The sequence below is a fragment of the Macaca nemestrina genome, chromosome 12 (genome assembly GCF_043159975.1).
Source record: "Macaca nemestrina isolate mMacNem1 chromosome 12, mMacNem.hap1, whole genome shotgun sequence".
Classification (NCBI taxonomy): Eukaryota; Metazoa; Chordata; class Mammalia; order Primates; family Cercopithecidae; genus Macaca; species Macaca nemestrina.
Genome location: NC_092136.1, coordinates 54939045 through 54959902, shown reverse-complemented (window position 1 = coordinate 54959902; position 20858 = coordinate 54939045). Strand labels below are relative to the sequence as shown.

The 20858-nt window shown below is 40.0% G+C and overlaps 1 long non-coding RNA gene across 18 annotated transcripts in view; it reads left to right on the top strand.

Annotated features, from left to right (window-relative positions):
* LOC105488780 (uncharacterized) overlaps nt 1–20858 on the top strand; it is a 268377-nt gene that overhangs the window by 3032 nt on the left and 244487 nt on the right. For 12 of the 18 annotated variants that reach the window (XR_011610825.1, XR_003019623.2, XR_011610818.1 and 9 more), the window contains one exon: nt 13679–13745. The exons of 1 other annotated variant lie outside the window; for it this stretch is intronic. This is a non-coding gene — a long non-coding RNA (uncharacterized lncRNA). Of the gene's footprint in view, nt 1–336; nt 473–8492; nt 8534–13321; nt 13364–13678; nt 13746–20858 lie in introns of those variants that run through there. 5 more of the 18 variants (XR_011610830.1, XR_011610824.1, XR_011610832.1 and 2 more) reach the window with 3 other exon arrangements.

Here is a 20858-nt window from a genome sequence, read left to right as displayed (position 1 = left end):
TGTATTAGGTATGGAGGCTGAGCCTCACCATTAAAAAGGACTCAGTACCTCTCTCAGTTCTTGGGGAAAAAAAAAAAGGACTCAGTTTGTTAACCTGTGGCTCAAGTCAAATAATCACTGGAAGGAGTAACAAAAATTGTGACTGAAACCCCAAATTTGCAGCCTCAGTTGCTGTAGGACATCTGAGATGACAATTGTGTTCATGTTGGTTTTATGAGTTAATTTGTGTTGCACTAGGTTTTCCAGAAGCAGATCATGAGACAGAAAACTATGTAGCCAGTATTGTAGGTCAGAGTGTGTCGCCCTTACGTTTATACTCCTCCCTTCCTCCCTCAGTTACTAGATGTGGGCTGCCCTGGGAAGGGCATGACTGCAGCTGAGGTCCTAAGCAGGGCAGAGTCCTTGCTTGAAGGAATAGCTGAGTGGCGCATCTTCACGTTGGCCACAATTTGGAACCTTTAATATAAAGATGGTAAATTAACATAGTTTCATTGTTTTTGTGAAAGTTATCATTATTGGGGTGTTGTGTGCTTTGTCGGCCTTCGAGATGTATGAAACATTTAAGGGAATTTCGTGACCACATGTATGATTGGTTTATTGGTATTATATTTGCAAGAGTTATGTGTTTATAAAAATTTCACTGGCTAGATGTTAGATATATTACATTTGTAATTGTAGTTTAAAATGTTTAAGAAAATGTGATTAGTTGATTATGCAAATGATGTTAAATATTTAAGGAATATTTAGTCTGTTAATGCTTGTGAATTAATTAAACCATAGCAGAGCATAAGTGAAAGTGATTGTCAATATTTTTATACAAAAATTTTGAGATTTATAAATAGACATAATATTTATACATTGAGCTTAAAGGATTGTGACATATGATTTTACAATTTCAATATATTTTGCCTATGTATAAATAAACTTTTTTCTTTTTTTTGAGACAGGGTCTCACTTTGTTATCCAGGCTGGAGTGCAGTGGTGCCATCACAGCTCACTGCAGCCTTGACCTCCTGGGCTCAAGCCTCCTTGACCTCAGCCCTGTGCAAGTAGCTGGGATTACAGGCACCAGGCGTACACTACATACAGGCGTGTACTACACCACGCCTGGCTCATTTTTTGTGTGTGTTTTTTGTAGATCCGGGGTTTCTCCATTTTGTCCAGGCCTGTCTCAATCTCCTGAGCTCAAGCAATCCTCCTGCTTCAGCCTCCCAAAGTGTTGGGATTATAGGTGTGAGCCACCAGGCCCAGCCATGTCTGACTCTTTATCTCTTGATAGGCCCTATCTGCATGGCAGTATTGTGGCCTCTGACGTCCCAAAACTTACAGAGAAAGCATATTCCCCCAGCTACATTGGAAGAAAGGTTTCATTCATTTTGGGTTATATCTGTGAAGTAAATACACTGGCCATTCAAGGAGTGCTCTGAATGGCCAACTTGGGAGACATACCTCCTTCAGTTTTGAGGACATGAATTTGCTATGCCACCAGAATTTCATGGAGTGGGTGAGTGAGCAGTGCCTAAAAGAAGGGATTCTGGGCAGATGGAAAAGTGAGAGATACCTACTAAATTTCCTTTTCTTGCCCCTTATATCTGATCAGCCACCAAGAAGTCCTTGGCCAGGCATGGTGGCCCATGCCTGTAATCCCAGCACTTTGGGAGGACGAGGCAGGATGATTGCTGGAGCCCAGGAATTCGAGACCAGGGTAACATGGCAAGACCCTATCTCTATAAAAATAAAAAATACATAAATAATACATAAAATAATAATAACAAGAAAAAGTCCTCAATTGTTCTAATCTCTAAGACCAAATTTTCTCTCCAATTCCTCTGCCATCACTCTAGGCTTACTATCAATTTCCTTAACCAATCTCTTAGCTACCAGCCAATCTCTATCAAATTTATCCTGCACACAGAAAAGCACTTTATCTAAAATACAGACATTAAAGTCTTTTTTTTTTTTTTTTTTTTTTGAGATGAGGTTTCACTGTTGCTCAGGCTGGAGTGCAGTGGTGCCATCATGGCTCACTGCAGCCTCAACCTCCTGGGTTCAGGTGATCCTCCCACCTCAGCCTTCTGAGTAGCTAGGACTACAGGCACGCACCACCACACCAGGCTAATTTTTGTATTTTTTGTAGAGATGAGGTCTCGTCATGTTGCCCAGGCTAGTCTTGAACTCCTGGGCTCAAGTGATCCTCCTGCCTTAGCCTCCCAGAGTGTTAGGATTACAGGTATGAGCTACTGCACCCAGCCTAAAGTCATTTTCTTACTCAAAGTTATCCCATTGTTGGGGTGATCAACTCTTTAACTGGGCATTTAAGGTTTTCATTAAACTGGATTTTCTTTTCTTTTTTTTCTTTTTATAGAGATAGGGTCTTGCTATGCTGACCAGGCTGCTCTCAAACTCCTCGACTCAGGCAATCTGCCTGCCTCTGCCTCCCAAAGTGCTGGGATTATAGGCATGAGCCGCCACACTGACCCAAAACTGGTTTTGCTTTTAAAATTTGTTTTCAATGTTACACAGTGACAGTGCTAGTGTAGCAGGACAAGCGGCAGACAAAACTCCTCAGACACCAAGTTAAAGAAGGAAGGGGTTTATTCTGCCAGGGGCATCGGCAAGACTCCTGTCTCAAAAGCCGAGCTCCCTGAGTGAGCAATTCCTGTCCCTTTTAAGGACTCACAACTCCAAGATGGTGCATGTGAGAGGGTCGTGATTGATTGAGCAAGCGGAGAGGGGGTGCTGACTGGGGGTTGCATGCACCGGTAATTAGATCAGAACAAAACAAGATAGGGATTTTCACAGTGCATTTCTATACAATGTCTGTAATCTATAGATAACATAACCAATTAGGTCAGGGATCGATCTTTAATTACCAGGCCCAGGGTGCGGTGCCAGGCTGTCTGCCCGTGGATTTCATTTCTGCCTTTCAGTTTTTACTTCCTTCTTTGGAGGTAGAAATTGGGCATAAGATGATATGAGGGGTGGTCTCCTCCCTTATTCCCCACTTTTGAGACGCTCACTCAATAGTGGGAGTTCTCACTTTCATTTTTACTACCCATGTCTTCTTGCAAGACAGATTGATAGTGATTCATATAGTACACTTGTGCTGAAGCATTTTAGTGAACTAAGGTAGCGATGAAGCTTTTTATTATTTGAAGAAGTACAGGTAGCAAACAAGGGAGCAGTAAGTAGGTTCCTATTATAACTCTTATTATAAGAGTTTTAAATCCTTCTAGTGCTGGGAACCATTTTCTAAACGTGGCCCTAGGATTAAATCTATGCCACACTTGCACGGGCACATGTGCCAGTTTTGTCATATCTCTAACTATGTCTATAACTACTTGCCCTTGATTATCTATGTGTAGGCAGCAATTAGTAAGGTTAAATTTTGTATAGACCTCTCCTTCAGCTACTAGCAAGTAGTCGAGAGCTAATCTATTTTGATAGATAGCATTTCTCATCTGAGTTTCTTGCCAGACCAGAATAGTCAAGGCTCTGCCGGTTTTATTAGTGATTATTTTTAAGACAGCTTGTAACCATATGATTTGGTTGATCATGTAAATGGGGGCCCGGTATCCCCATGAGCCATCTTGTGCCTAAGTAGCAGGCCTATAATATTGTGTGATTCTCTCAGGGGGCCATTTATCATTTTTTCAATTTTTTATAACTATGCTTCTCTTTTCATGGGAAGCCTAGACAAGGAAGCCCAGGAGTTTGCCTGTTTTTATGGGCAGTAGGAAGAAAGATGGTTTAATAGTGCCAATAACACAACTACCTGCCCACTGGTCAGGTAATTTGGCATAAGCTCTATGCCCACATATCCAGTATAATCCAGTGGGGGCTGTCCAGTCCTGGTGGGACTCCAGGTGGGTCCACACAGTTTGCAACTTTGGGAATTTACTAAATGGATTTCTCTCGGTGTGATTTGAACTCCACCAAGTGACTGTTTTTGTGGTACTGTTATACAGTTTCTGTCTCAGACAACTAAGTCATCCTACGGGGTGAGTGAATTCTTTTTCTTCTCTAGCTATGCAATATTGTCCAATAATTGAGGCTTTTAGAACCTAGAAATTATCAGGGTGATTCTTTTGAGCCGGGAATTCATCAGGAACTGAGTCTGTAGGTACTAATTCTCGGGCTTCCTATGGCCATTGATCTCCTATTACAGTTCCTCCACATATATAACATGAAGTGACACTGAGAGACTGGGCTACATGCTCGGCTAATTGCAAAAACAAATTTCTTGTTTTTCCTGGAATTCCTAGTACTAGCGCTTTTAGTTTATCGTAGAAGGTTTGAAATACTGGCTCAGGAGAGCGTTTATAAACTTTTTCTCAAACCGTGATATTTACTTGAAGATCCAGTCTAGCTCCATCAATTTTTAGAGTTACACGTTCCCCTTTTTTTCTAGCGAGGATCAAGGGGATTGGTTATTACTAGCTTTAAGGGGTTACATTGTCCCTTAGTACAGGAAGGCCCATTTTTTCCTTTCTGAATGTGGGCTGGATCCTTTTCATTTTTTTTTTTTTTAAATCCAAGTGGCCTAAATGACACAAGACCAGTATTTACATTTATTTCCACACAGTCTTAATTTACGACAGATGTACTTATTTTCTGCCATATAGCCTGTTTTCTAATTAAGAGAACTACACCTTATTTTTAACTTATTACTATTAATGACAACACAGGCATCAAATTTTAAGGTGACTTGTTTGGGCACCGCCTTTTTCTTTTTTTTTTCTGTTTTGGCTAACACTTTACTCGTATCGTTTATGAGCCCCTACCAGTCTTCAGTTCTTAATCTTATTTTAAAAACTGTGGTCATGGGAGGCTCAGATGGGTCATAACACATATCAGGTTGGTCATTTCCTGGGCTATGTACCTTGTATAGAATAACATTATACAAACAAGTTCTTTTTAGAGTTCCAGTACACTTATAATAACCGTAAAATAATAGGACCATAGCAACCTTTTGTCCTACCTCAGTGACTTGATATATACACTGGGAGCAGTCCTCAGTCTGAGGAAGGTCAGTTGAAGTCTTTACTGTACAAGTTCAAATTTTAAGGCAAATGAGTCCTGCGATGAGTTTCCTCATGCTTTGGCCGTGCGTGGACCAGTCAGCTTCCGGGTGTGACTGGAGCAGGGCTTTTCGTCTTCTTCAGAGTCACTTTGCAGCGGTTGGCGCAGCTGCTCCTATCCACGTACCGCTCACAGTCTATAGATGTTTAAGGATGGTCTCGGAGGTTGGGCCTGCTAGAGTAAACTGAATCCAACACCTCTACACAGTTATGTTCACTGGGCTCTTTGATACAGGGAGCAAGGTGGTGGGGTTTAAGATGTTTGCAAACTTCAGTGGTTATGTGGGGATTTTCACTTTGGTACTTGGTTAATCTAGCATTTGTTAACCAATGATGTCCTTTGGTATTTATTAAAGTTACCACAGCATGGGGAGCCTTTATATTCAGGTTTTGTCTAAGGGTTAGTTTATCTCCTTCTTGTGCTAACAGGGCCATTGCTGCTAGGGCCCTTAGACCTGGGGGCCAACCTTTGGAAACCCTGTCTAGTTGTTTTGAGAGATAGGCCACTGGCCTTGGCCAGGGCCCCACAGTCTGAGTTAAAACTCCAACTGCCATTTTTTTTCTCTTTCTGACACATAGAGTGTAAAGAGTTTTGTCAGGTCAGGTAGCCTCAGGGCTGGGGCCAACATGAGTTTTTCTTTTAACTCATGAAAACCTCGTTGCTGTTGGTTGTAATACATGTAGTTTATCTAATCTATATTTTTATTAACTGTCACCCACCAAAATATTGACTTAAATCCTGCAGCTATTTGATTTCAAGCTTTAAATTGATCTGGTATTCCTCGTGGGATTCCAATTGTGTCTAAATAGACATGGGAGTCGAAAGATCCATAAGGGGCTTCTCTCACTTTACGATGTCTAATTTTTTTTTCTTCTGGTTGATGAAATGCCAGGGTGAAAGGGATAGCCAATTGGACTAAACTACAAGTGCCACTCAAGTTATTCAGCAGAGTGCCTAGTAAAGATCCACAACAAGTAAAAATACCACCATACATCTGCTCGGAGTAAGTCAATTTCACCTCAAACTACTGCATTTAATGCTCCCCTTGTTATATCCTGTGGGGACTTGCCAAGTCAAAGACAGCTCTCTACTTCAGAAAAGTACTTCTGTCCCTCCTGACTCTCCTCAGACTGGGCATTAGTAACTAGGCTGACCAATTGATAAGCTCTTGAAAATTCTTCAGCTCATCGCATCCCTTCAGGTCTCCAAGGAATGCTAAGTTTCCTCCCTGTCGTGAGAGACACAAAGTGAACTTAGTGTTGGGAGACGAAGGCTGGATGGCCCTCGGGGGCTGACCTGCAGGGTGCCGGACTTTGGGATATAGCAGAGAGAGAGCTTGGCATGACTTATTACTCCAGGCTGTAGAATCCTGGAAAAGAGCTACCATGCAGCCTATGCCTGGTCGACTGGAGGACCACCTTAGTGGAAAGGGGACAGTCTGGGCCTCTGGCCTGCCATGTGCACAATCATAACAATTGCTTTTGTTTAACGTGCAGATGGAATATTTGATCCATTTTAACCAGGCATTTGCATCTTGGTATCCTGTCTTAATTGCTAGAGTTTGTTTTAAGTCTTTAACTTCTATGATCCTCTAGTAAAATGAATGTATGGTTTTAGGCAATTACAAAAAAGGGCTGGGGCAGTCCATCCTTGTTCTTTAGTGGTCCACAGAACATTGGACCAACTATGGCATGAAAGCTCTACATCAGGGGGCAAGACTCCTGGTTGGCACTGGGGTCTTTATCGAAATCTCACTGGATTAAATGGTCCTAGTTTACTAATGCCCAGTCTGAGGAGAGTCAGGAGGGACAGAAGTACTTTTCTGAAGTAGAAAGCTGTCTTTGACTTGGCAAGTCCCCACAGGGTATAACAAGGCAAGCATTAAATGCAATAGTTTGAGGCGAAATTGACTTGGTTATGTTAATAACTAGATGGTCAGCAATAGAACGAAGAAAGAAGAAAGAGTAATAGAATAGATGAAAAGAGTTAGATTTTTCTTAGCTTTAGTTTGATAGGGTTTTCCTCTGGGACTATGGCCCACGACTCTGGAGGGGGTGGTGTTTTCTTGACTCGGGTGTGATGAGTCCATCCTTTTTTGCTGTACGAACAGCAGCCTTGGTGGTTAGCAGCACAAGGTAGGGTCCTTCCCCGGCTGGCTCCAGTTTTTCTTCTTTCCACCTTTCGATGAGAACGTGATCTTCAGGCTGGTGCTGGTTTACCGAAAATTCTAGGGGTAGTACATGTCCTAAAAGACTTTTAGTTTTTGAGAGAAAGGAAAGTGGAAGATAAACCAAGTAGATAATTTCTAAGAAATTTACCTTTTGTTTTAAATGTGGGGACCTTGGCAGTGGACTTTATAGTCCTTAGTGCCTTTTTACTGAGAAATTTCCTTTAGCACCTATTTTTATTAGTTTTTAAACCAAAGAAAGCCAAATACTATTTTACATTTAACAATGCTTCTCGTGTAATTTTTATACCAGATAAGCTAAATTTTATCTTTATATTAGTGTGTTATTAATGTTAAACCTTGTAGACATATTTATCTAATTTTTAATATTTCACCATAAGGTAAGATTTTATAGACTCTTTTTAACCTTTTATAATTTTTGCTAAAGAGCAGATTGGTGCTTTAAGAAAAACCTGTTATGCTTTTACTTTAATGTCCAGTTCACAGAAAAACTGGATGATACTTCTTTAACTTTAGCTAATATGTTTACACACAGAATTTTCTTTACAATTAATGTTTTAAAACTTGCTTAAACCTTCAAAACAATGATTTTTTAAAACTTTTTTTTAAACTTTTTAATGTAGATAAAAATATACATTCTTATACCTCTTTATAATCCTTTTGCTAAAGGTATATTTTACTTTTCTTATACACCTTGCACATAAACTGGTTTTTTTTTTTTTCCCAATAGTTTTACATTCAGGAGGCCTAGTTACTTTTAAATTATACAATATTTTTTGCATAAATTTTTTTAACACTTTTTTTTATAACCTTTTTTTCACGACTTTTACAGGCAACTTTTAGACATGCCTTAACTTTTTGACTTATTACAAACATTTCTTTTTTTAAACAATAGTTAATTTATTTCAGACAAGAATTTACCATATAACACTCTTTTTATATAAATTCTGCCCCTCCACTTTTTTTCCCCCTTTTTTTTTTTTCCAAAGATGATAACCATTCTTTTCCAAAGTGAACTTTTTTTCATGTCTGTGGACTAGACTGTCTAAGGCCACAAGAATAGAAGTTACTGTAATACATGTTACATTGTTAACTTTTAGCAAACTTTACTTTTGTTGAAAACCTTATGTTTGGGATTTTAATTATGCTTTGCTATTAATAAGACCTTGTTTTGTCCAAATTAGAATTGGTATGATGGCTTTTTTTTTTTTTAATTACCCAGGAGGAACCATGATCGTCCTGTCCTGAAGGGAGTTCCTTATGGTAATTAAGATTTAGATCCCCTGTTAGGAAACCTGCTGGGTTAAGGGAATTTTCAGTGGTTAATGTTAAATCATCTTTCTTTCTCTCTTTGACTTTGTCTCTCTCTCTTTGACTTTCCTTTTGCCTCTGTCCCTCTCTCTCTCTCTGCCTATTTCTTTCTCTCTCTCTCTCTCTCCTTGACTCCCTCTTTGTCTCTTCCTCTCTGTCTCTTCCTCTCTCTTTTTGCCTCTTTTCATCTGTCTCTTTCCTTTCTCTCTCTCTGCTGGTCTTTCCTTGCCTCTGCCAGCCGCTATGCTGCTGTTCTCTCAACCACTGTGTGTTAGGCGCGGGGAGTCTAAAACCAGCTGTAACCAAGTGTCTATGTACTGGAGCTGGTCTGGGTGCCCTGGCCTACAGGTTACCTTGTGCCATACCTTTGAAACAGGGGACCTGTCCAGGCTTCCTTCTAATGGCCAACCTACCTCTAATGCTGGCCAATCTATCTTACACAAAGTTTTTCTGGTGTCATAGTACTCCATAGTCTCCCTTAAATGCTTTTCTTGAAATTTTTCAACATAGCTCTTAGTGGGGTGGGCTTACTTTGTGCCACACCCACATTTCCTCGAGACAAAACACCATGCTCACACCACACGCACACCACAAAACAAAGAATGGGTAAAAAGGGCACACACACACTTTTGTAGTTTACACCAAACCAAAATCAAAACCAAAATCAGAGTATCCAGAAATCCAAGCCAGGTCAAAACCAAAGTATCAAGCAATCCAAGTCAAATCAAAAACAAAAACCGAAGTGCTGGTACAGGCACACTGTGGGTGATCAGGCCACGCTTCCACTCAAATGGAGTAGGCAAGTTCCCAAGACCAATCCTGTCAAGCAATTCAAACCAAGTCAAAACCAAAACCAAAGTGCCCATAAAGGCACGCCCTGGGTGATCAGGCCACACTTCCACTCAAATGGAGTGGGCAAGTTTCAAAGACTAGTTTTACCAAGTTTTAGATGTCCAGACTCCAAGTGCCCGTTCGTTCCCAGTGTTCAGCCACTGCATTGATCCTCCACGGGGGCCTGCCACACCCTGCTCGGGCGAGGCATCCCACTGGGACAAATGCCTACCCAGGAGCACTCTCAGGAACCCCGTTGCTCAGGGTTGGAGTCCCCCTCAGGGATGTTCCACAGGGCAGGCTTAAGCAGCCTAAGGAGGTGTCTCGACCATCCGACCATCCGCCAATCACCTTGCTTCCCAGTCAGGAAACCAAGAAATGTAGCAGGACAAGCGGCAGACAAAACTCCTCAGATACCAAGTTAAAGAAGGAAGGAGTTTATTCGGCCAGGGGCATCAGCAACACGCCTGTCTCAAGAGCCAAGCTCCCCAAGTGAGCAATTCCTGTCCCTTTTAGGGGCTCACAACTCTAAGGGGGTGCGTGTGAGAGGGTCGTGATTGAGCAAGCGGGGGTACGCGACTGGGGGCTGCATGCACCAGGTAATTAGATCGGAACAAAACAAGATAGGGATTTTCACAATGCGCTTCTATACAATGTCTGTAATCTATAGATAACATAACCGATTAGGTCAGGGGTCGATCTTTAACTACCAGGCCCAGGGTGTGGCACCGGGCTGTCTGCCTTTGGATTTCATTTCTGCCTTTTAGTTTTTACTTCTTCTTTCTTTGGAGGCAGAAATTGGGCATAAGATGATATGAGGGGTGGTCTCCCTTACTAGGTGGAAAGTAAGGCAACTATGGTCAGGAATATCTGGAACTCCCTCTCCTCAGCTGGTGGTCTTGTGATGTATAGTTTACTTGTTCTGGCTTAAAGGCCCAAGTTTGAGGTATTCTTTTTGTTGTTTTGTTTTAATTTTAATCCAAGCAATGCAAACATAGAGTTTAAAAATTCAAGTACAACTAAAAGTATTATAGACAATAATAATAAAAAAAAAAACATTTCTTGGCTCCTTCTTCAGATGCAATGCCTTGTAACATTTTATACCATTTAGGAGTTCCAGGCCAGCCTGGGAAACATAGCAAGACCCTGTCTCAAACAACAACAACAAAAATAAATCCAATAACTCTTAGGTTTGTGAAAATTGTCAGAATCAAGATAGAGTCCCTAGTGTGTGTGTGGAAACAAACAAACAAACAAACAAACAAAAAACAGAGAAGTAGAACCCAGGAAGGCCATTAAGAGAGGATTCTCATGCACAGATGCCTGCTAACAAAAACTGTCACAAAACACTGCAAAACCACAACCTTGCACAAATGCTGTCAAAATCTTACACAAAAAATACTTCTTCAAGGACATTTGCCCAGCAACTCCCTGTGCAATCTTGGACTGGTGTCACCCTTGCTACTGATCTTTGTAGCCAAAGATAATTATCTCAAAATAATTATAATCCTCCACATTTTTCCCTTTAAAAACCTTTGTCTTCCCTTACCTCCCTGAATGTGCACATAGTTTACTATGGCACACATATTCCCACTGGAATGCTTTATTCCCAAATAAACATCATTTTCTTCTAGACAGCCTCCCTCTGTTATTTAGGTTGAAAGATTAATACTATTGTTTTAGTTTCCACTTCCCTGAAGCAGGAAAAATTTTATATTCCTCTACTTGTGTAAGAATTTGCCTATGCAAATGTTAATTGGCTCTATAGTTACTGATTATTCCAGTGATATTTTAGTGCCCCTTTCAGATAAATCATTTGGGCAACTCCCCAACTGCTCACCTTTTAATTCAGATCTGGTTGTGGTTAAAAAAAAAGAGCAGGAATATACAAAAATTAATTGGGCATGATGGGGTGCAAGCCTGTAATCCCAGCTGCTCCGGAAGCTGAAGCAGGAGAATCGCTTGAACCCAGGAAGTGGAGGTTGCAGTGAGCTGAAATCACACTATTGCACTCCAGCTTGGGTGACAGAGTGAGACTTCTGACTCAAAAAACAAAACAAAACAAACCAGCCAGGCACAGTGGTTCACATCTGTAATCCCAGCACTTTGGGAGGCCGAGGCGAGCAGATCACCTGAGGTCAGGAGTTTGACACCAGCCTGGCCAACATACTGAAACGCTGTCTCTACTGAAAATACAAAAATTAGCTGGATGTGGTGGGGCACACCTGTAGTCCCAGCTACTCAGGAGGCTGAGGCAGGAGAATCATTTGAACCCAGGAGGCAGAGGTTGCAGTGAGCTGAGATTGAACCACTGCACTCTAGCCTGGGCGACAGAGCGAGGCTCCGTCTCAAAAAAATTAAAAAGGCAGGATTGTGTGTACAGCAGGTACAGCAGAAGGTGAAGGAGGGTAGTTCACTCAGAAAAGAACTGTGGCAGATATTGCAACATCTCTAGTGTAATTCTCTTTATAAAAAGCTAATCACTTTGTTACTTTAAATCATGACACACCTCAGAAATGTCATATACTCCTTTTCTAGACACTGCAGTTGAAACTGTTGGTCTAGAAAAAAAACAAATTATTGGGCCCCAAATTGAGAGGCTTGAATATTACAAATCAGACACTTTTTCATATTTTTGGGGAGAAGGACAGGTTTACTTGTATTGAGAACCCAAGTTTCAAATAATAATAATTTAATTAAAATAATTTTTTTTTGAGATGGGGTCTCACTCTGTCACCCAGGCTGAAGTGCAGTGGCACAGTCTTGGCTCACTGCCACTTCCACCTCCTGGGCTCCAGTGATTCTCCCACCTCAGCCTCCCTGGTAGCTGGGACTACAGGTGCCCACCCCGACTTCCAGCTATTTTTTTGGTGTTTTTGGTAAAGATGGGGTTGCACCATGTTGCCCAGGTTGGGCTCAAAACTCCTGAGCTCAAGTGCTCTGCTCACCTTGGCCTCCCAAAGTGCTGGAATTACAGGTGTGAGCCACTGTACCTGGCCCATTAATAATCATTTGTCTGGAACTTTACAGAGTACCTTCACAATCGCTCTCTCATTTGAAACTTGAGACAACTTATTTAATTAAGCAGGGAGGTATTCTCATCCCTATTTACAAGGAATGAGGAATCTGAGGTTTAGAGAAGTTGATGGGGTTATGCAAAACTATATGCAACATACAGTTTTTGGAATAGGCAGTGCTTGGATCCGTTTTCCTGATTCAGATCAGTGTCTTTTATACTTCCTTTTCTTATTTATTTATTTATTTATTTTTTTGAGACGGAGTCTCGCTCTGTCGCCCAGGCTGGAGTGCAGTGGCCGGATCTCAGCTCACTGCAAGCTCCGCCTCCCGGGTTCACGCCATTCTCCTGCCTCAGCCTCCCGAGTAGCTGGGACTATAGGCGCCCGCCACCTTGCCCGGCTAATTTTTTGTATTTTTTAGTAGAGACGGGGTTTCACCGTGTTAGCCAGAATGGTCTCGATCTCCTGACCTCGTGATCTGCCCGTCTCGGCCTCCCAAAGTGCTGGGATTATACTTCCTTTTCTTAAGAAAGTTTTCAGGATTGGGATAATGCAGTTACCGAGTAGTTCTGCTAAGTTATTGATCTTGGGCTAAATAATATAGTCAGGATTGTCATTTGGAAAAACACTATGTTCTTCCAGAGTTATCCTCTTATAGAAGGTGAAAACTAATCTTACTCCCTTAACTTTCTCGGGAAGGTTGATGTTAAACTTTTAAAAGCCACCCCTTTAAAAAGAATGCTAGATGTAGACAATTTTTAAAGCCAAAGTGAAGGTTTACAAGTCATTTAAACACTCAATTACTTGGGGAGAGCCTGAAATGCCAGCGGATGGGGTTATTTATAGCACTGTGCTGAGAGCCAGTATATATATTTATTTGTACGAGAGTGGAATCTTGGCTCTGGATCATTTCCTGACTTGTTTGAGACTCTGAGTAAGTCATTTATTAGGTCTGTATTTTGGAATTATAGCCTTGCCTCAAAGGTGTGTTCTGTGATTAAATGAACTTCTATTTGTAAATCTTGTTTAAATTTCTCTGATGAAAGGCATATCAGTGTTGATAGTTGTGGAGGATAAGAACGCTGACAATAATAATAAGTATGATAATATCAGTGCCTTGAATTTATGCAGTATCATTACTTTGAGGTTTTGAGTGCCTCCCATGTAACATATATTCTATAACAAAAAACTGTAATTACAAACATTTCACAATAAATCATTCTTACTGTGATTTTTTTTTTACTTGCAGAATTGAGCATACCACAAGAAAGTTCTCATTTTGTGTCCTCCCATCCCATTCTCCCCGTTAACCAAAGGTAATCACAGTTGTTTTGTATATATCCAGATGTATATGTATACATACTAATGTATATGACTGATATAAATATTTTATAAATTATTCCACAACTTATAAAATATTTATGTTTTGACCTTATCAATATGCCTTGAAGAAATTTTCATGTCAGCATGTAAATCTTTCTTTTTAATAAGTGCATAGTTTCCCAGTTGATTTATTTAATCATTCCCTTATGAAAAGATTCTTGAGTTGTTTCTAATTTTTCAACATTAGAAACAATGCTACAATGAATGTCCTATATATACATCTTTGCACATCTTTGTGTGTATTGCTGTAGGTTAGATTTCTAACATGGCTTAAACTTTCACGCTGAAAAGATATGTATTAAATTGTACCCCAGAAAGCCTTACCGATGTACTTCCATAAATAGCACACAAGAGTGTCTTTCTCCTATGGTCAACATTGCTTTGTATAGTATCAGTCTCTCTAAATTTTGCCATGTAACAGATTAAAAATTCATTTTAATTTTCTTAACCACTAATGAGGTTGAGCATCTTTTTGTAAGTTTATCAACCATTTACATTTATTCTTTTGTGAACTGCCTGTTCAGAGACATTCTCATTTTCCCCATGGGGTGAGTTTCTGTTTCTGTTTCTCTTTCCTTCTCTCTTTCTCTCTTTCTTTTCTTTTCCTTTCTTTTCTTTCTTTTCTTTCTTTCTTTCTTTCTTTCTTTCTTTCTTTCTTTCTTTCTTTCTTTCTTTCTTTCTTTCTTTCTTTCTTTCTTTCTTTCTTTCTTTTTCTTTCTTCCTCTCTCCTTCCTTCTTTCCTTCTCTCTCTCTCCTTCCTTCCTTTCTCTCTCTTTTCCTTCCTTCCCTCCCTCCCTTTCTTTCTTCCTTCCCCTCTCTCTCTCTTTCCTTCCTTCCTTCCTTCCTTCCTTCCTTCCTTCCTTCCTTCCTTCCTTCCTTCCTTCCTTCCTTCCTTCCTTCCTTCTTTCCTTCCTTCCTTCTTTCCTTCTTTCCTTCCTTTCTTCTTTTGACAGGGTCTCACTCTGTCACCCAGGCTGGAGTGCAATGGTGCAGTCATAACTAACTACAACCTCAATCTCCTGGGCTCCAGTGATCCTCTTGCCTCAGCCTCCCAAGTAGCTGGGACTACAGGCACATGCCACCATGTCTGGCTAATTGTTATTTATTTATTCCATTTTTTTTGTAGAAACGAGGTCTCACTAAATTGCCCGGGCTGGTCTGTGTCTTATTGATTGTAAAATCTCTTAAAATATTTTGATTATGAATACTGGGTTAGGTATGTTTCCCAGCTTGCTGTTACATTGTTATCTTTTTTCTTGCTGAAGAAAAAGTTTTTAATATTTATGAAATCAAGTCCAGTGTGGTGGTGCATGCCCATAGTCTCAGCTACTTGGGAGACTGAGCAGGGAGGGTTGCTTGAGCCCAGGAAGTTGAGACTGCTGTGAGCCATGATGACACCACTGCACTCCAGCTTGGGTGACAGAGCAAGACCGTGTCTCAAATAAAATAAAATAAAATAAAATAAAATAATGAAATCAATCTTTTCATTTGTCAACTAAAGGAAAAAAAAGTCAGGCTTTTAAAGAATTAACATTAGTTAATTCTCAGAAGTTACAACGTTAGTTTTATTCAGAGTCTTACTGAGCATTGCAACCCAGGAGAGTCTTTCAGAGAGTCTCTGTTAGACTGCTCCAAAGCAGCGTTTCAGCCCTCAGCTTCTATACAGGCGGTGGAGGTTCTGCATGTGCTTGGAAGTTACCTAAAGGTGCTCAGAGGTTACATTAGTGCAAAATCTCATCAAAGTTCAGGAGCGAGAGTACATTCAGTTATAGATCACAGAGGCATATTCATTAATCCTGTCAGATGTTATCTTATGGATAGGAAAAGGTAAGGGCTCACTGAACTTATCTTTTCCACAAATGCAGTGATTCAGACGTGGGAAACTGTGCTCTATCCTACTTATGGTCTTCAAGCATTTTTCCAGAGAGCTGAGCTCAGTCACTGAGTCAGGGGTTTGGGAAGTTTATGCTGACAAGCAGAATGAGCAAACGTGGTTCTTCACAGCAAGGGCAGACCGTGTGGCTAGCCAGAGGCAGATGTTTGCTACTTTGCCTCACACATTTGTGACTTTTGGGATTTGTGTCTTCTTAAGAAGGAAACTCTTCTATCACCCCTACCTTAAGATTATAAAATAGTGTCCTCATATTGTTTCTGCTATTTTTAAAAGCATCAAGTGCTCTTTAATCCTTGTGAGGTGTATTCTGAATAGCTATGAGAAAGGAACCTATTTTATTATTTTACCAAATGTTTAGCCAGTTGCTTCAAATATGGTAATTAGTTCATTTTAATCCCAGTAATTTGAAATGCCATCTTTCAAAAATATCAAAGATTCGTAATTCTTGATTCTGTTTCTAGACAGAGCCATTTGCCTAATTCAGTATTAATATTGCATTATTTAATTTTTACTGTTTTCTGTAACTGCATAATCTATCTTGATATCTGATATACAATGTTTTTCCTCATTCTTTTTTTCCCCCCCAAATTGCAGGGCAAAATCTTGTGCATTTTTTCTTCAATAGTAACATTAGAATGAGCTTTTTAGGCTCTATAAATAATAACACCGGGATTTTGGTTAAGAATCATACATTAAATGTAGGAGAATTGGCATTTTTATAGTAGTGGGTCTTTTCAGTCTGGATCATGGTGTGTTTTTCCATTTATTTAGGCCACCATTTAGGTCTGCTTTTGTCTTTTTTTTTTTTTTTTTAGGATTTTCAGTATATTTATGTAATTTTCTTTATCTGAGTCTTAATGTTTATTACACAGTTAATTCTCTGTTATTTTATAGTTATGGTTTTTATCATGAATACAGTTGTAAAGTTCTATTTTCTAATAGTTAATTATTGATGAGAGAAGTTATTATTTATTATTATTAATATTTTTTCTATATCCTACCTGATAATTTAATTTTTCTTTTATTATGGAAGATTTCAAATATATACAAAGTAAACAGAATAGTTATGAGCTGCCACGTACCCACCCCAAAGTTTCAACAATGATCAACATTCTGCCGTTCTTGTTTTGACTCCCTTCCTACTTTCCACTCCCAAAATTGCTCTTACTTTTTACAGTTCTTTTTTTCCTCGTAGATTAAAAAATTTAAACGGTTTATTTGAGATAACTGTAGATTCACGTGCAGTTGTGAGAAATAATAGAGAGATCTCAGGTACCCTTTACTCACTTTTCCCAGTAGTAACATCTTATACAACTCCAGTACAATATCACAAGGATGTTGACATTGATACAATCAAGATAAAGAGAATTTCCATCACCACAAAAATCTCTGGTGTTGTCCATTTATAGTTACATTCATTTCTCTGCCACTCCCACTTAACCCCTGGCAACCACTAATCTGTTCTCCATTTCTGTAGTTTTGCCATTTCAAGAATGTTATGTAGGCCAGGTACAGTGGCTTATGCCTGTATTTCCAGTACACTGGGAGGCCGAGGCAGGCAGATTGCGTGAGCTCAGGAGTTTGAGACCAGCCTGGGCAACATGGTGAAACCTCCATCTCTACTAAAATACAAAAAATTAGCCAGCGCCTGTAGTCCCAGATACTCAGGAGGCTGAGGCAGGAGAATTGCTTGAACCCTGGAGGCAGAAGTTGCAGTGAGCTGAGATCATGCCACTGCATTTCAGCCTGGGCTATAGAGAATGTTATAATAAGTGGAATCATTTATATACATTAGATGACATTTTGAGATTGAAATTTTTTTTCACTTAGCATAATTCTCTGGAGATTCACCAAGATAATATAACAATAGTTTATTCCTTTTTATTGCTGATCAGTATTCCATGGTATGGGTATACCACAACTTGTTTAACCCATCACATGTTGAAGGACATCTTGGTTATTTCCAGTTTTTGGCTATTATGAATAAAAGTGCTATAAACTTTTGGGTACAGGTTTTGTGTGAACATGAGTTTTCATTTTCCAGGATATATGCCTAAGAGTGCAATTATATGCATGGTATAATGGATGGTAATTTTATGTCTAACTTTTTAAAAAATTGAAAAACTGTTTTCCAGTTTGGCTGTACCATTTTACATTTCCATTAGCAATGTATGAATGATCAGGTGTTTCCACATTCTTGCTAATATTTGGCATTGTTACAATTTATATTTTAGCCATCCTAGTAGGTGCATAGTGATATCTCGCTGTAGTATTAATTTGCATTTTTTCCTATGGCTAATATGTTGAACATCTCTTAATGTGTTATTTGCCATCTGTATATCTTAATTGATAAAATGTCTCTTCATGTCTTTTGTTTTTGTTTATTTTCTAATTGGATTTTTTTTTTTTTTTTACTGTTGAGTTTTAGGCATTTTTTTTTGTTTTAGTGGGGGGACAGGATCGGGCTCTGCGACCCAGGCCAGAGTACAGTGGTGCAATCATAGCTCACTGAAACCTTAAACTCCTGGGATCAAATGATCATGTGGCTTCAGCCTCCCAAGTAGCTAGGATGCCTGGCTAATTTTGTATTTTTTAGAGACAGAGTCTCACTATGTTCCCCAGGCTGGTCTTGAACTTCTGGTCTCAAGCAGTCCTCCCTTCTTGGCCTCCTAAAGTGCTGGGATTACAGGCATGAGAATTCTTTACATATTCTAGATGCTAATCCTTTGTTGAAGTTTAATATTGTTCTATTTGTCTATTTTGGTTTTTGTTGCCTGTGTTTTTGAAGTTTTAGCGATAAATCTTTGCCTGGACTAATGTCCTGAAGCATTTCCTCTATTTTATCTTTTAGTATTTTTTATAATTTTGGGTCTTAAGTTTATGTTTTTAATTCATTTTGAATTGATTTTTGTATGTATGATGCCTCCTTAGGATTGCTTTGTCTAATCAGGGTCTTTTTTGGTTCCATACGCATTTTAGGATTTTTTTTTTTTTTTTTGAGACGGAGTCTCGCTCTGTCGCCAGGCTGGAGTGCAGTGGTACAATCTTGGCTCGCTGCAACCTCTGCCTCTCAGGTTCAAGTGATTCTCCTGCCTCAGCCTCCTGAGTAGCTGGAACTACAGGTGCCTGCCATCACACCCGGCTAATTTTTGTATTTTTAGTAGAGACAGGGTTTCACCGTGTTGGCCAGGATGGTCTCTATCTCTTGACCTTGTGATCCACCTGCCTCAGCCTCTCAAAGTGCTGGGATTATAGGCGTGAGCCACTACGCCCAGCCCAGGATTTTTTTTTTTTTTCTATTTCTATAAAGAATGTAATTGGTGGCCGGGCGCGGTGGCTCACGCCTGTAATCCCAGCACTTTGGGAGGCCGAGACGGGCGGATCACGAGGTCAGGAGATCGAGACCATCCTGGCTAACACGGTGAAACCCTGTCTCTACTAAAAAATACAAAAAACTAGCCGGGCAAGGTGGCGGGCGCCTATAGTCCCAGCTACTCGGGAGGCTGAGGCAGAAGAATGGCGTGAACCCGGGAGGCGGAGCTTGCAGTGAGCTGAGATCCGGCCACTGCACTCCAGCCTGGGCGACAGAGCGAGACTCCGTCTCACAAAAAAAAAAAAAAAAAGGATGTAATTGGTATTTTTATAGGGCATGCATTGAATCTGTAAATTGCCTTAAGTAGTATGGCCATTTTAACAATATTAATCCTTCCAATTCATGAGGATGATATGTCTTTCCATTTTTTTGTGTCCTCTTCAATTTCTTTCATTGGTAATTTATAAATTCCCTTGTAGAAGTCTTTCACTTCCTTGGCGAATTTATTCCTAGGCATTTTGTTTGTAGCTATTGTAAATGGGATTATTTTATTGACTTGTTTTTTTGTAGTTTGTTATTGGTATATAAAAATGCTACTGATGTTTGTATGTTGATTTTGTATCCTGCAACTTTACTGATTTCATTTATTGGTCCTAAAAGTTTTTTGGCAGCGCCTTTAGGTTTTTCTATATATAAGATCATGTCATCTACAAAGAGGGGCAATTTGACTTCCTGTTTTACTTTTTTTTTTTTTTTTCCCTAAGATAGAGTTTTGCTCTTGTTTCCCAGGCTGTAGTGTAATGGCGCGATCTCTGTTCACTGCAACCTCTGCCTCCTGGGTTCAAGTGATTCTACTGCCTCAGCCTCCTGAGTAGCTGGGATTACAGGCACGCACCACCACACCTGGCTAATTTTCGTATTTTTAGTAGAGACGGGGTTTTGCCATGTTGGCCAGACTGGTCTCGATCTCCTGACTTCGGGTGATCTGCCCACCTTGGCCTCCCAAAGTGTTGGGATTACAGGCGTGAGCCACGGTGCGCAGCCACACTTCCTCTTTTTCAATTTGGATGCCTTTTATCTCTCTCTTTTGCATGATTGCTTGGGTAGGACTTCCAGTACTATGTTGAATAAGTGTAGTGAAAGTGAGAATTTTTGTCTTGTTCTAGTTCCTAGAGGAAAGGCTTTCAGCTTTTCTCACTGAGTAGGTTAGCTGTGGGTTTGTCATATATGGCCTTTAGTATGTTTTGGTATGTTCCTCCTGTGCCTAATTTGTTGAGAGTTTTTATTGTGAAGGGATCAAATGCTTATCTACATCTGTTGAGATAATCATATAGTTTTTTTGATGTGATGCAACTGTTACTGTGATATATTAATTCAACTGGTATCATAACAATCAATGAGTGGTAGGAAACTCCCTATTCCATTTTTATTTGTTCACTTTCATCAACATTTTCTTTCTTTATTGGGCATCTGATTTAGTAAAGCCTTTTGCCAGATAATGGAGATAACATTGTTCTTTATCTGAGGTGGGATGATTGCTTGAGTCCAGGAGTTTGAGACCAGCCTGGATGTCATGGCAAAACCTCATCTCTACAAAAAATACAAAAATTAGCTGGGCATGGTGGTATACGCCTGTAGTCCCAGCTACCCAGGTGGCTGAGGCGGGAGGATTGCTTGAGCCTGGGAGGCGGAGGTTGCAGTGAGCTGAGAACATGCTACTGCACTCCAGCCTGGGCAAGAGAGTGAGACTGTCTAAAAACAAACAAATACAAAACAAAAATTATTATTTATATGTGAGAACTTATTTCTGTCATTTTGTTGTTTTGTGCTTGTCTGTAT